General features: G+C 43.8%; 1 pseudogene; it reads left to right on the top strand.

Annotated features, from left to right (window-relative positions):
• The first annotated feature begins 11,381 nt into the window (after positions 1 to 11,381).
• On the top strand, positions 11,382 to 12,841 carry LOC110941361 (annotated as a pseudogene).
• The last annotated feature ends 272 nt before the right edge of the window (positions 12,842 to 13,113 follow it).

The raw sequence follows: 13,113 nt of genomic DNA on the forward strand, positions 1-13,113 counted from the left end.
GATCATGTCTGGACGAATCAACATGACACAAGCCCAGCTAGAGGCTCTCGTTCAAGCTCAAGTTGTTGCGGCAGTTGCAGCAGCTCAAGCAGGTAGTATATCCTGCAGTATAGGCACACACTAGGATCTTTAGATCCTACACTAGCACTCGTATTTAACTCTCGTCCTATTCGTACACAATAGGTCAACACGCGCAGCAGCCTGTCTGCACGTTCAAGAACTACATGGACTGTCGTCCAAACTCTTTCAGCGGCACAGAGGGGGCAGTGGGACTCCTCCATTGGTTTGAAAAGTTAGAATCGGTATTCGAAATGTGCGAGTGCCCTGAGGCTCGCAAGGTCAAGTTTGCTACTGGCACTTTGGAAGGAATAGCGTTAACTTGGTGGAACGCCCAAGTTCAGATCTTAGGGTTGGCAGCTGCTAACGCCACCCCATGGAACGATTTCAAGGAACTCATCAAGCGTGAGTATTGCACGCGGGAAGATATTCACAAGCTGGAAGACGAGCTGTATAATTTGAAGATGGTTGGATCGGAAATCGAGGCGTATACTAAACGGTCTAACGAGCTGGCCGTTCTGTGTCCAACTATGGTGGACCCTCCATACAAGCGCATTGAGTTGTATCTCAAAGGATTAGCGCCAGAAATTCAGAGCCACGTGACGTCGGCTAACCTCGAAAACATTCAGGAAATCCAGCGCCTTGCTCATCGCATCACTGATCAAGCAGTGGATCAGAATAGATTGCCCAAGCGTGTTAATGCTACTGCTAATGTCACCACCTCAGTTACTCCTGCTACATCTGGTGACAGTAAAAGAAAATGGAATGGGGATTCCAGCAAGGGTTCAGCATCTGTTCAGCCACAAGCTCAGCAGCAGAAGATCGATCACTATCAGAGTCCTAGTCAGCAATCCTCTAGTGGTCACAGACAGAGGAGATATCAGGGTAGTCAACCCAGGTGCCACAACTGCAACAGGCATCACCACGGCCCATGTAACAAGGGTCGTTGTCAAAGGTGTCTTAAGATGGGTCACGAGGCCAAAGACTGCAGGAGCCCTCGTCCTGCGAATCAGAATCAGCAGCCTCAGCAACCAGCTCCACAGAACCAGCAGCAGCAGCAGCAGCCACAGCGTGGAAACCGGGGATGTTTCCAGTGTGGGGCTGAAGGTCACTTCAAACGCGATTGCCCTCAGTTGAACCAGAATCGCAACAACAATAACCAGGGCAATGGGAACAACAACGGTGGAAACAACAACAACGGCAATGAAGCTCGTGGTCGTGCTTTTGTGCTAGGTCGAGGCGACGCAGTGAACGATCCCAACGTTGTCATGGGTAAGTTTCTCCTCGACAATATTTACGTTACTGTTTTGTTTGATTCGGGTGCGGATACAAGCTATATGTCTGTGAAAATGTGTCAACTGCTAAAACGTGCACCAACACTTTTACCCACCAAACATGTAGTAGAGTTAGCTAACGGTAAAAGTCTAGAAGCCACGCACGTAGTTCAGGGTTGTAATCTTATCCTAGCTGGTCAAGCTTTCACTATCGACCTCATTCCCATAGTTTTGGGTAGTTTCGACGTCGTGATTGGGATGGATTGGTTATCCCAACACCAGGCAGAAATCTTATGCAGCGAAAAGGTTATTCGCATTCCTCGTTCTGGTCAGGAACCTCTAGAAGTGCAAGGTGACAAGAGTGGTGCTGTGGTTGGCATCATCTCTTTCTTGAAGGCTCAGAAATGTTTACAAAAGGGGCACACAGCCATTCTGGCTCTCGTTACAGACGCATCAGCAAAGGAAAAGAAATTGGAGGATATTCCAATTGTACGTGATTACCCTCAGGTGTTTCCTGAAGACTTACCTGGCTTACCGCCTCATCGTCAGGTTGAATTTCAAATCGAGCTCGCTCCAGGAGCAGCACCCATAGCTCACGCACCATATCGTCTAGCTCCATCGGAATTGGAGGAATTGTCAAAGCAACTGCAAGAACTCTTGGAAAAGGGTTTCATTCGACCAAGCTCTTCGCCTTGGGGAGCTCCAGTACTCTTTGTGAAGAAGAAAGACGGTACGTTCAGGATGTGTATAGACTACAGGGAACTGAACAAGGTGACGGTGAAGAACCGTTATCCTCTTCCGCGCATCGACGACTTATTCGACCAGTTGCAAGGGTCGTGTTACTACTCGAAGATAGACTTGAGGTCTGGTTATCATCAGCTGAGAGTCCGGGATGAGGACGTCTCCAAGACAGCCTTCAGAACTCGTTACGGTCACTACGAGTTTCTAGTCATGCCATTTGGGTTAACGAACGCGCCTGCTGTATTTATGGATCTTATGAACAGGGTGTGCAAACCCTATCTCGACAAGTTCGTCATAGTATTTATCGACGACATTCTGATTTACTCCAAGAGTCGGGAGGAACACGAGCAGCATCTTCGTCTTATTTTGGAACTCCTTCGGAAGGAACAGTTGTACGCCAAGCTTTCTAAATGCGACTTCTGGCTTCGTGAAGTCCACTTCTTAGGCCACGTAGTGAACAAGGATGGGATACATGTCGATCCATCCAAGGTAGATTCGATCAGAAACTGGCCTGCACCGCGTACACCGACAGAGATACGCCAATTCTTGGGTCTGGCAGGTTACTACAGACGGTTTATCAAGGATTTCTCGAAGATTGCTCAGCCGCTTACGCTACTGACACAGAAGGGTGTTACCTATCGCTGGGGAGAGCCCCAGGAGACTGCTTTTCAGCACTTAAAAGATAGGCTTTGCAGCGCACCTATTCTCTCATTGCCAGAGGGCACAGAAGACTTCGTAGTATATTGTGATGCATCCATTCGGGGATTGGGATGTGTGTTAATGCAGCGCGACAAGGTTATTGCTTACGCCTCTCGTCAACTCAAGGTTCACGAACGGAACTACACGACGCACGATTTAGAGCTGGGAGCTGTTGTTTTTGCGCTTAAGATATGGCGACACTACCTGTACGGTACCAGGTGCACGATTTACACCGATCACAGGAGTCTCGAGCATATCCTTAAGCAGAAGGATTTGAACATGCGTCAACGGCGATGGGTTGAATTACTGAACGATTACGAATGCGCTATCAAGTACCATCCAGGCAAAGCCAATGTTGTGGCTGATGCCCTTAGTCGAAAAGACACTTTACCACGGCGCGTGCGAGCGCTACAGCTTACGATTCAGTCTAGCCTTCCAGCACAGATACGAAATGCTCAGGTAGAAGCATTGAAGCCCGAAAACGTCAAGGCGGAAGCCTTACGCGGCTCACGACAGCAAATGGAACAGAAGGCAGACGGCGCTTATTATGTAACGGGCCGGATTTGGGTCCCACTTTATGGCGGTCTACGCGAACTTGTAATGGACGAAGCACACAAGTCTCGCTATTCGGTACATCCAGGGTCGGATAAAATGTACCACGATATCAGCACTACTTATTGGTGGCCTAGTATGAAGGCCCACATCGCTACGTACGTTGGAAAGTGCTTGACCTGTGCAAGAGTCAAGGTCGAATATCAGAAACCAGCTGGCCTACTGCAGCAGCCTAAGATACCTCAGTGGAAATGGGAAGAAATTTCCATGGATTTTGTTACGGGTTTACCTAGATCCCAGCGTGGGAACGATACAATATGGGTCATAGTTGATCGACTCACCAAGTCTGCACACTTCCTGCCGATTAAGGAAACGGATAAGTTCTCCACTCTCGCAGACGTATATCTTAAAGAAGTTGTCTCGAGGCACGGGGTGCCCACATCTATCATTTCGGATCGCGATGCACGATTCACGTCAGAACTTTGGCAAGCAATGCATAAATCCTTTGGCTCACGATTAGACATGAGCACAGCATACCACCCTCAGACGGATGGGCAGTCTGAGCGAACGATCCAAACGCTTGAAGACATGCTTCGGGCATGCGTTATCGATTTCGGCAACGGCTGGGAAAAGCATCTCCCTTTAGTGGAGTTCTCATACAATAATAGTTATCACACCAGCATCCAAGCCGCTCCATTCGAGGCATTGTACGGGCGTAAATGCCGGTCACCTCTCTGTTGGGCAGAGGTGGGGGATAGTCAGATCACGGGTCCAGAGATTGTAGTGGACGCCACAGAAAAGATTGCACAGATACGACAACGCATGGCGGCAGCACGCGACCGTCAGAAAGCCTACGCGGACAAGCGTAGAAAGCCATTGGAATTTGAGGTCGGGGACCGGGTTTTATTGAAAGTTTCACCCTGGAAGGGTGTGGTTCGTTTTGGCAAACGGGGTAAATTGAATCCGCGGTACGTCGGACCATTTGAAATCATAGAAAAGATTGGCAAGGTAGCCTACAAGTTGAACCTACCAGCTGAACTCGGGGCAGTTCACAATGTCTTTCATGTATCGAACTTAAAGAAGTGCCTATCAGATGAAAACCTCATCATTCCTTTTAAGGAACTCACTATCGACGAGCGGTTGCAGTTCGTTGAGGAACCAGTCGAAATCACGGACCGGGATGTGAAGGTCCTCAAACACAAGAGAATCCCTCTTGTCCGAGTTCGTTGGAACTCCAAACGTGGCCCAGAGTACACCTGGGAACGCGAAGACAGGATGACAGAAAAGTACCCCCAGTTATTCGGGAACAAGGCAACCACTACTGAGGCTGAAGCTACTACTTCGGAATTTCGGGACGAAATTCCAGATCAACGGGGGGAGGATGTGACACCCCAGGAAAATCAGTGAACAGTACAGTTTACCTAGCTTCCTCAGTGAGTGCATACCAAATTTCGGGACGAAATTTCCAATTAGTTGGGGATAATGTGACAACTCGTACTTTACCGTCTCGTACATTACGTGTAACCATTGAACTAGTGTGATTACGTGATTACATTTATTGAATGAATGTTGTGTTATGTGCTTGATGTTTACTAATTGTACATGTATGAATCGGACCGCACAACACACCCACACTCGCACAAGCCCATTCGGGCCTTATGCTTTGCACACGGGTTACTAGGGCAGCCCATGTGGGTTCGGCCCACTCCCCACTCGCAACACACAAAACCGGAACTAGGGGATTGTTTTACCACTTTTGCAAATCACAAACACACACACACAAACCCTAGAAGCTTTGCTCTCTCTCGTTTGCTTGGAACCCGACGGCGAACAACACTTCTCGGCTCACCTTCTCTTTGCTCCAATCCAATCGGTTAGTGTTTGATAATTAAGTTGCTTGTTAAATGATTGACGGATTGGTTATATGTTGACGTTTGCTTAGCCGAGGATTCTTGTTAACGTATTGTTTGGGATGGAAATTGATTTAGTTTTGTTAATCGACTCATGTATGCTAGACATGATCACGTTAATTGATGGTTTGGATATAAGCACCGAGTGGTTAAGAAATCGGCTGTTAGACATTGTTTGATCGGGTATAGTTGGTAATCGGGATCCATGTTAGAATGTATGTATTGTTATGAATGTTACTATTGTTCATATGCATGATTACTGATTGAATTGCAGGTTTGATGTTCTTGAATTGTTATGAATATGCATGAAATCTGAATAAACTGTTGATGAATTTCTGTGATTGATCCGATTTCGAAACTGCCTTAGATGTTTGCTAGAATCACGGATAAGTCAATGCAGGAATTATGGAAATCAGTTACATACGCGGTTACGACACATGGTTGCGAGTCGGGACCATAGTTGCGAGTCAGGTTGCGACTCGTAACCAAGCCAGCACCAGCCGAAACCACGGTTGCGAGTCCCGTTGCGACTCGTAACCAGCACATGACCAGTCGTAACCAGACCATGATGAACCGAGATCTCCATTGCGACTCGCAACCAGCTGTTGCGACTCGAGATCTCCGTTGCGACTCGAGACCACCCTTTACACGCACACTGTTGGGCCTTCACTGTCACGGGCCCAATCTATTGAGCCCAACGATTTGAATTGTGGACTGTTTATTAATGGACTTGTATGTGTTTGCTATTTGGGCCGATTGAGAATCTGGATTGTTTTGTTATTGGGCTGCTTATGTCATTGGGCCGGGTATGAATGGACTTAGAACAATTGGATCCTCACATGCTATGTCTTATCTGTTTACGTGCGTACATGTTTGCCATGACTATACGTGATTACTATATACGTGCTATATACGAACCTGACTCGTATAATAACCATGATAGGACGTGAGTGATCATTTACTTGCTACTTGTACTTTCTGTGTATCTGCCGAGCAAACCAAGGTGAGTTCACACAGCCAAGGCATGGGATTCCCGGGTTGGGAATTGGGTTGGATATGTTATTGTAAAAGGAGATACTCGTACTTACGCATATACCAGACTATAGACCATCGTCCTCAGGTTAGTCAGGACACGTTACGTAAAGCCTACGTAACCCAGTATATTTGCCATATGTCTCCCGGGTCGGGAGGACACGTTACGTAAAGCCTACGTAACCCAATACCATTCACTGGCTTCCAGATCGGAAGGCCACGCTGCGTAAAGCCTACGTAGCCCCCACGCGTACCACTGTCCTCGGGGAAGGGCACGTCACGTAAAGCCTACGTGACCCTGTACGTATTCCTGTTCTCGGTAAAGAAGAACACATGGTCGGAAGTTAGTCTAGTAAGTACCGTTAATGAGAAGCCCTCATTAACCAGGATGAACATGGGAAGCCCCCACCTTTATTACACACTAGTATGGGAAGCCCTCACTAGCTATACTTATGCATTACACTATGAACTTACTTTCTGTGAACTCGCTCAACTAGTTTGTTGATTATTTGCTGCATGCCTTGCAGGACCCTAGGTATACTTGGGAGCTTGCACAGGGAAGGAGCAGGTCGTTGTGGGCAGATGGATTGTTAATGATGTCGAACTCATAACTCGTTTTGAATTTACTTTGCTATGCTTCCGCTACTTAAAACAGTATTTGGTTTTGAAACATCAATCATGTCATGGTGACTTACGTTAATTACTTTTATTATTATTAAATGCTATGTTTGATATGATTGATGGCTTGATCCTGGTCAGTCACGCTCCCAAGCGGTGGTATTCCGCGGGTGGATTTTGGGGGTGTGACACTTAAAATCCTTGTGTCCCCGGCAGAGGCGCCAAAAACTTGATGTGCGTTAGGTGTAATATATTTTAGATGTATATTTTAAGCCCTTTTTACACTTTTAGCCAAGTTTTAAATTTATAAAACACGATATTTACTAACACTAAACACACATATGGGCAAGTGCACCCATCGTGGACGTAGTATAGTGTTGGTAAGATACCGAGGTCGTCCAAGGACACAAGAGTTTTTAGTACCGGTTTATCCTCAACGTCTAATCAAATAAAAAATGTTAGAAAAGATTTTTAAACTAAGAAAATAAAAACTAACTAAATGCTGAAAATAAAATAAAAATAAAAAACAGATAGACAAGATGAATCACTTGGATCCGACTCGTGTATTAGTATAACCTTTGATTATTTTCGCACTTTTGCACTTGTTTAAGAGATTATCTTAGTTATTGTAGTAGGCCCCTCTTTTGAAGGCGACGTTACCCTCAACCCAGTAGTTTGAGTCAGCAAGGACACAATCCTAAAGGGTCGGATTATTGAAAGATAATGAATTAAGTTATTAATGCAAATTATGGTAGGCCCCTCTTTTGGAGGTGACGTTACCCTCGACTAAGTAGTCTGAGTCAGCAGGGATACAGTCCTAAATAGCCGGGTTATAGTATTAATAGTAGTTAACTTATGAGGGGGTCAAAGAGTTTGGATCCCCGCCATCCAATACCTATGGGTATTGAAGGAGATCCTACTAAATTTGACCCAGGTCCCTTGCAGGACCTCTAAACGCTGAACAAGGGCAAGACCCTTACCAAACCGTTCCCTTAACCCCCGACCAGGTAGCCAACATACCTCCATATAGACCGTGGAGATATGAATGGTGAAAATCTTTTATTTTATATAGACAGTAAAATAATGCCAAGACACCACGGGCAAACGATAAGGAAGAATCACCTTCAACATAAGCAACTAGTTATTAAAGTCATTAATACAAAACCAAATAAAAAGTGCAAAAGATTAAAAATAAAAAGTATTATACTAAACACTTGTCTTCACCAAGTGATGTAAGAGACTTAGGCAAACATGGCCTTGATTGTCAAGAACTCTTACGATCAATCTTGGATCCCGAGACGACTCACACACTCTATGATGGACAATGGATGATGGTGGTGGATGATGGTGTTATGGTGGTGGTGGGTGAAGTGTGAGAGAGGTGGTGTGCCAAGGGATGAGTTGCAATGAAACTAAGCACTCCTATTTATAGGCTGAACAGAAGGCTGGACACGGCCCCGTGTCCGTTGGGCACGGCCCCGTGCCTGTCTGACACTCTCTCTCTACATTAATTGTAATTCTCAATTACAATTAATGCGCCTGCAGTACTTTCGCCACGCCCCCGTGTTCACTGGGCACGGCCCCGTGGTGGGCAATAGAAGCTTCTACTGGTTTGTCTTTTCTGCTGCTTCTTGGGCACGACCCCGTGCTGGCTGAGCACGGGGCGTGTTCAGTCTTCTGCCTTCTCTATTTTGCTTGGGAGGATGCTGTCGAGGGGTCGGGCAATCCACTTATGTTCCTTTTCTTGTATTTATGTTAGATTTAGCTGTCTTTTTGCTTCTTTTGTTAATTTGAGCTCATTTAATTCTGAAAATACAAAAGGAAGACAAAAACACTCTTTTTCCAACATTAGTACTAAAAAAGGGTTAGTTTTATGCCTCATTTGATGTAATTTATATGTTGCATTTTACACACATCACCCACCGGCCCAACCTTACGCGACGACCCGCCGGCCCCCGGCCCGACCGCCGGGTTAATGTTGAAACGGGCTGAAGTGCTGAACCGGCCCGGTAAAGGTTCCGGATCTCGGCCGGACCGATCCGGTTTTAAAAACCTTGCCCTTCACCCTTCTGACAATATGAAACTTTACATGATTATCTAAACATGAATAAAAACAGAAAATAAAAAGCGGGATGATCAGTGACCGACTGAACCGTCTTAAATTTTATGATTTTTTTAACGGCTAAATTTTATGGTTTTAATCTATTATATTTGTTTTTATATATTAAATAAAATAATTTTCCATAATTATCTAATATAAATTTTATCCAGAAAATATGTAGAAAAATAGAAATTAGCATCTTTGGTTATTATTTTTAAAAACTTATTAGCTTAACAATTAACTTAAAAATTATTAACCATAAAACTTAAAAGGCAACATAACTAAAGATTTTATGGTATACAAAATGGTAAAGATTGAGTGTTGCCACTGCCAGTAATGCAATGACCTCAACACTCAGAAATAAATGTCTTATACTCTTAAATGTCCTATAGCTAAACCCTAAAGCTAAACCCTAAACCCTAAAGCTAAACTCTAAACCCTAAAACTAAACCCTAAAGCTAAACCCTAAGGCTAAACCCTAAAGCTAAACCCTAAAAGTCAAACCCTAATATATTTGGGGTTTAGGGGTTATGATTTAGGGTTTAGGGTTAAGAGATCCTAGTTAGGGTTCGACGAGACGGTTCCAACGCCGCTGGAATGAGTCCAATCGGAGTTCGTTTGAGTCGGTTCCCCGCTGTTCCCCACTTTTTTAGTGTTCCCCAATGAACCTCACACTATATATAGGGGAAGGTTCATTGGGGAACACTTAAAAATTGGGGAACAGCGGGGAACCGGCTCAAACGAACTCCGATTGGACTCATTCCAGCGGCGTTGGAACCGGCTCGTCGAACCCTAACTAAGATCTCTTAACCCTAAACCCTAAATCCTAACTCCTAAACTCTAAACCCTAAAGCTAAAAAATAAGGCTAAAAACTAAGCTAAACCGTAAAATCTAAACTATAAACCCTAAAAGCTAAACCCTAAAGGCTAAATCTAAAGCTAAACCCTATAGCTAAACCCTAAAGCTAAACCCTAAACCCTAAAGCTAAACTCTAAACCCTAAAACTAAACCCTAAAGCTAAACCCTAAGGCTAAACCCTAAAGCTAAACCCTAAAAGTCAAACCCTAATATATTTGGGGTTTAGGGGTTATGATTTAGGGTTTAGGGTTAAGAGATCCTAGTTAGGGTTCGACGAGACGGTTCCAACGCCGCTGGAATGAGTCCAATCGGAGTTCGTTTGAGTCGGTTCCCCGCTGTTCCCCACTTTTTTAGTGTTCCCCAATGAACCTCACACTATATATATATATATATATATAGGTTTAGGATCCTGTACAAAGTGCTTAATTTGTAAGAAGTGTAAGAAATATTCCTGGAATGACAAGTGTCCATCCTCTTAATTAATTTAAAAGGGTAGTTTTGTAATTGTACATTTTGTCATTTAATTCAAATATCAGCGAATTATATGGTAACCAGCGAATTATATGGTAACCGTCATCAATCTCCAAAAAATCAACGAATTTCTTCATATTTTATCATAAATAGATCTATAATCAGATTCATGGCGTGGTGTTTTAAAACAACTGGATAAATTGACTATGATGTTGGTCATGGTGTTTTATATAGAAGGTTGCTGGGGATTCCAGATAAAACACCATGACTTGAATCATGGCGTGGTGTTTTATCTGGTGACATTGTTCATGGCATAGTGTTTTAAACATCTGGAGACAAAACACCACGCCATGAACAATGTCTCCAGATAAAACACCACGGCATGAATAATGTCTCCAGATAAAACACCACACCATGAACAATGTCTCCAGATAAAACACCACGATATGAACAATGTCTCCAGATAAAACACCACGCCATGAATAATGTCTCATGATAAAACACCATGACTTGAATCATAGATGTTTTAAAACACCACACTATGAACAAGGTCTCCAGATAAAACACCATGACTTGAATCCTAGTCTTGGTGTTTTAAAATCTGGGAATGTTTTGTATTTATAAAACACTACGCCACGAACAATGTCTCCAGATAAAACACCACGCCATCAACAATGTCTCCAGATAAAACACCATGACTTGAATCTGCGATTACGTTTTAAAAATCTGGGAATGTTTTAAAGTATGAAGAAATTCGCTGATTTTTTTTTGGAGATTGATTTTTAGGAGTTTGATGGTTGTGTTTGAAACGGTTACCATATTTGAAAGAATGGAAAAGACACTATTGCCCTTCAATTTTACAAAAGCCCATTCTAATTAAAACACAATTTACATTTTAATACCCTTTTGATCTCAACCATTAGATCAAAGATCCAATGGTTTAAAACACTTCTTACACTTCTTACACTTTGGACACTTTTTACCATATCCCTACCCTATATATATATATATATGGAATCAAACGTAAATTGATAAACAACAAGCAGCAACCTCAAAATCCACCATTAATGGCTAACAACACATTTGCAGAACTTGTGTTCATCCCTGCACCAGCGGTTGGTCATATTATGTCCACCATCGAGATGGCAAAACTACTCTTTAACCGTGACCAAACCCTCTCAGTAACACTTCTTATCATAAACCCTCCTTACTCTGTATTACCTCTCACCACCTACATCGAATCGTTGGCTAAAAACGCTATCGAACGCATGCGATTCATCAAACTCCGTCAAGATCAATCACCACCAAAGCTCAACTCCAGTGCTCCCTTTGTTATGTCGTTCTATGAGTTCATCAACAGTCATTGCAAATATGTCAGAAATATATTAGAGGACGCGATAGATCAAACTTGTTCACGTAGTAGGGTGGTTGGGTTGGTTGTTAACATATTATGCACTAGCATGATAGATGTGTCCAATGAATATAATCTTCCAACATATGTGTACTTCACTTCGAATGCTGCTTTTCTTGGCTTTAAGTTGCATTTCGAGATGCTTTTTGTGGATCAGAAGCAAGATCTCATTGAGCTGGCGAACTCGGAAGATGAGATAGTTATTCCGACTTTCGTTAATCCGGTGCCAATGAAGGTTTTTCCGGAGGTGTACCGGAAACAAGAGGGGTTGGACTTTCTGATAAGTGCTATTGGGAGAATTTGAAAGGCTAAAGGGATCTTGATTAATACGTTCCTGGAGTTGGAAACACACGCGATTAATTCGTTTTCGGGGACTAACTTCCCGCCTGTGTATCCGGTGGGACCCATACTCAATCTAGACGGAATAGGGGGAAAGCCCGATGACACGGATGTATTTAGATGGTTGCAGAGTCTACCGCCGTCCTCAGTGGTATTATTATGTTTTGGGAGTATGGGAGGTTTTGACGAGGCCCAAGCGAAGGAGATAGCACGTGGTTTGGAACAAAGTGGTCATCTATTTATATGGTCCATGCGCCGACTGCCACCACCCGAGCAATCATTGAAAGTGCTCACTGACGATTTTGATGACCCCCGAGGGGTGTTGCCAGATGGGTTCCTGGAGCGCACCTCGGGAATAGGGAAGGTGAACGGATGGGCCCCACAGGTGTCATTGTTGGCACATGAAGCAGTGGGGGGATTTGTGTCCCACTGCAGGTGGAACTGGATGTTAGAAAGTTTGTGGTTCGGTGTACCGACGGCTACATTGCCAATGCTTTGGGAGCAACAGATGAATGCGTTTGAAATGGTAGTGGAGTTAGGATTGGCAGTTGACTTGAAACTTGATTACAAGATCAATGTGCTCAATTCGGAGGGCGGTGTGGTCATTGTGACGGCAGAGGAGATAAAGAGGGGGATAAGACGACTAATGGAGAATAAAGAGGTCAGAAAAAAGTGAAAGAGATGAGTAAAATGAGCAGAGAAACGGTGGCTAAGGGTGGTTCATCATATTCTTCCGTTGGTTACTTTCTTAAGGAAATCATGAGTAATGTTATATGAGTTTTGTAATTTGTATGAGTTATAACTTCTTATTAGCACATATGCGATAGGTGATTTCTTAATTTCCTTTAAGTGTAATAATACTATGAATTGTATACCTCTTAAAACGAGATCTTGAATTGGGCCTAATATTATATGAGGTACTTCACATTTTTTTAATTTTCAATGCGAATACCACCGCGCCTAAATCTAGGTCATGAGTGGTATAGTTCTTTTCGTGAACTTTCAATTGGCGTGATGCGTGTACGCGATGACTTTTTCTCGTTCATAAC

This window comes from Helianthus annuus, chromosome 7 (assembly GCF_002127325.2).
Source record: "Helianthus annuus cultivar XRQ/B chromosome 7, HanXRQr2.0-SUNRISE, whole genome shotgun sequence".
Lineage (NCBI taxonomy): Eukaryota > Viridiplantae > Streptophyta > Magnoliopsida > Asterales > Asteraceae > Helianthus > Helianthus annuus.